Raw genomic sequence first — 3,751 nt, forward strand, 5'->3', positions numbered from 1 at the left:
TCTAATTTCATAGCATTATGGTCAAAGAAGACACTTGATATGATTTCAGTTTTCTTAAATTTTTTGAGAGTTTTTTTGTGGCCTAACATGTTGTCTATCTTGGAAAAGATTCCACGTGTGCGCAAGAAGAATGTATATTCTGGAGCATAGGGGTGAAATGCTCTAAAAGTATCGATTAAATCCAACTGGTCTAATGAGTCATTTAAGGCCGCTGTTTCCGTATTGATTTTCTGTCTGGAGGATCTGTCCCTTGTTGTCAGAAAAAATGTGGAACACTTCATAAATTTGTGTGTCACCCTTGCACAAGGGCCATGCTAACCTTCTCTGTATCATTTCAATATTTGTATATGTGCTGCCGAAGTGAGCACTATGGGAGTGTTTTCTTAATTTTTGTTTCTGACAGTTCTTTTTTGATGTATAAAAAACTGGGTAAGGGGGGTGGGGGGTGGGGGGTGGGAGATGAAGGTAAGGGAGATCGAATATATGGTGATGGAAGGAGAACTGACTCTGGGTGATGAACACACAATGGGATTTATAGATGATGTAATACAGAATTGTACACCTGAAATCTATGTAATTTTACTAACAATTGTCACCCCAATAAATTTAATAAAAAAATAAAAAAGAAAGAAAGAAAGAAAGAAAGAAAGAAAGAAAAAACTGATTCCTGAAATTAATTTAATATCCTGCTACTTTATTGAATTCGTTTATGAGCTGTAATAGTTTTTTGTGTGGAATCTGTAGGGTTCTCTGTACAAGTATATAGCATCATGTCATCTGCACATAATGACAATTTTACTTACTCCTTTTCAATTTGGATGTTTCTTATTTCTTTCTTGTGTCTTATTGCTGTGGCTAGGACTTCTACTACTGTGTGGAATAAAAACAGTGAAAGTGGACATGCTTGATTTATTCCTGATCTTAAGAAAGAAACATTTTTAGCTTTGCAACAATCAGTATGATGTTAGCTGTAGGATTGCAATATATGGCATTTATTATGTTGAGGTATGTTCCCTTTGAGTGTTTTTATCATAAATGGATGCTGGGTTTTTTTCATATGCTTTTTCTGCATCTATTGATATGATAATATAATTTTATCCTTCATTTTGTTTATATATTGTATCAGATGAATTGATCTGCAAATATTGAACCAAACTTGCATCCCCAAAATAAATGCCACATTGCATGATGTTTTTAATGTATTGCTGAATTCAGTTTGCTAATATTTTGTTGAGGATTTTTGCATCTATGTTCATCAGGGATATTGGCCTATAATTTTCTATTTTTAATATAAGGTGTGATCAAACAACATGGTGAATGTTTAAATAAAAAATATATTACAGTAAAAGACACATTGTCATTAATCCCCCTCAAAATACTCCCCCTCACTTCATGCACACTATCTCATTGTTCTTGTCACTTTCTGAAACAGTTCTGGAAGTCCTCTTTCATGTGTGTCTTTAGTTGTGTTGTTGTGGCTGCCTCAATGTCCTGAATCATTTTGACTTTGGGGAAGAGCCAGAAGTTGCATTGTGCCAGATCCAGTGAATAAGGTAAATAAGGACACACCATAATGTTTTTATTTGATAGAAAATGCCATATACCAGAAGTGGTGTGTGACATGGAGTGTTGTCATGATAGAGGATGATTTATGGCACACTTTAAAACACACCTTCTCTGAACCATAGCTCACACTTGATTGACTTCACCAAACAAGTTGAAACTCGTCACACATTGTTACTAAGGTTCGAGGTGCTGCTTCCCCTATTGAATATCTCTGCCTTTCTGTTGGATGTTACTCGGTACCAGCATTCACTGTATTTTTTTTAATTAAATTTATTGGGGTGACAATTGTTAGTAAAATTACATAGATTTCAGGTGTACCATTCTGTATTACATCATCTATAAATCCCATTGTGTGTTCATCACCCAGAGTCAGTTCTCCTTCCATCACCATATATTCGATCCCCCTTACCCTCATCTCCCACCCCCCACCCCCCACCCCCCTTACCCTCTGGCAACCACTAAACTATTGTCTCTGTCTATGAGTTTCTGTTTCTCATTTGTTTGTCTTGTTCTTTTGTTGTTTTTTGCAGCTTTGTTTACAGTGGCCAAGACATGGAAACAACCAAAATGTCCTTCGATAGATGAATGGATGAAGAAGTTGTGGTATATATACACAATGGAATACTATTCGGCGGTAAGAAAAGATGATATAGGAACATTTGTGACAACATGGATGGATCTTGAGAGTGTAATGCTGAGCGAAATAAGTCAGACAGAAAAAGCAGAGAACCATGTGATTTCACTGATATGTGGTATATAAACCAAAAACAACAAAAGAACAAGACAAACAAATGAGCATTCACTGTATTTTGTGATCACAACGGGAAAGGCTCCGTGTCAGACATTGCTTCTGGTATGGCAGTTTCTGTCCAATAAAAATATAACAGTGTGTCTTCATCCACCTTATTCACCGGATCTGGCACCCTGTGACTTCTGCTCTTTTCCAAAGTCAAAATGACCATGAAAGTTATATGTTTTGAATCAATTCAGGACATTGAGGCAGCCACGGCAGCACAACTAAAAACAGTCACGAAACAGGACTTTCAGAACTGTTTCAGAAAGTGACAGGAACAATGGGATAGTGTGTTTGAAAACAGGGGGAGTATTTTGAGGGAGATTAATGACAATGTGTCTTTTACATTAATATATTCTTTTAATTTAAACATGCACAACAGTTTTTGATCAGACCTCCTCTGTTTGTCTGGTTCTGGAATCAAGATAATGGTGGGCTTGCATAATGAACTTGGGTGCTTCCCCTGTTCTTCAGATTTTTTGGAATAGTTTGAGAAGAATGGGTTTTAATTCTTTTTTGAATGTTTGGTGAAATTCACTTGTGAAGCCATCTGGTCCAGGACTTCTGTCTGTTCGTTGCTTGTTGATTACTGATTTGATTTCATTAGTAGTAATATACCTGTTTATATTTTCTGTTGATACTTGATTCAGCCTTGGAAGGTTGTATTTTTAAGGGAATTTACCTGTTTCTTCCAGGTTGTCCTATTTGTTGACATATAATTGTTCATAATTTTTTCTCACAATCCTTTGTATTTCTGTGGATTCAGTTGCCACTTCTCTTTCATTTCTGATTTTATTTTGATAAAGATGAACTGGCATCTTAAGATGACTAACCATAGAGCTGGGAGGACTATGGGCAGAGCTGGGCCCCTTGTTAACTTTCTAGTCTTGACTTCCTGTTGAAACTTTGTGGTAACTTCCAGGGGAGGGATCCATTTATATAGAGGCCATCTGGGGAAGGAGCTCTTTCTTTTTGCATGTGGGTGGCTTGTTGGGAGCCTGGCCAGGAGAGTACATTCTCATACTGCTGTGGTGGTTTGTTTCTGTATTCTTTTCTGAATAAACCCCTCTTTTGGTGACTTTTCTGGATGGTTATTTGGCCCATCAACATTTTGGTGACCCTTATGGGGCCAGAGAAGAATGGAGCTCTTGTAGTTTCTGACCGGTGACCAAACCAATAAGACACCTGCTGAGCCACTTTGGCTGATGTTTTGCTCCTCGGCTTAGATGCCGTGGGTGAGTTTTTTCCTGGATCTGAGCCAGCTGCTTTTTGTGCGTTGTTGTCTCCAGGCTTTATTTGGGAATTGTTTTAATTTTTTTCATTTGTTTGTTGCTGTTCATGTGTGTGAATGCATTAAAAGGCCTAATTGTCTATGTTGTCTGAGTACTCGTG

The 3,751-nt window shown here is 37.4% G+C and overlaps 1 non-coding gene across 1 annotated transcript; it reads right to left on the reverse strand.

The window, feature by feature from the left end:
* Window positions 1-261: 261 nt before the first annotated feature.
* Window positions 262-368, reverse strand: LOC141569836 (U6 spliceosomal RNA). The gene has a single exon (XR_012493616.1). It is a non-coding gene; the product is annotated as a U6 spliceosomal RNA (small nuclear RNA).
* Window positions 369-3,751: the final 3,383 nt, after the last annotated feature.

This window comes from Rhinolophus sinicus, chromosome 18 (genome assembly GCF_057876585.1).
Source record: "Rhinolophus sinicus isolate RSI-liver-muscle chromosome 18, RSI-T2T, whole genome shotgun sequence".
NCBI lineage: Eukaryota > Metazoa > Chordata > Mammalia > Chiroptera > Rhinolophidae > Rhinolophus > Rhinolophus sinicus.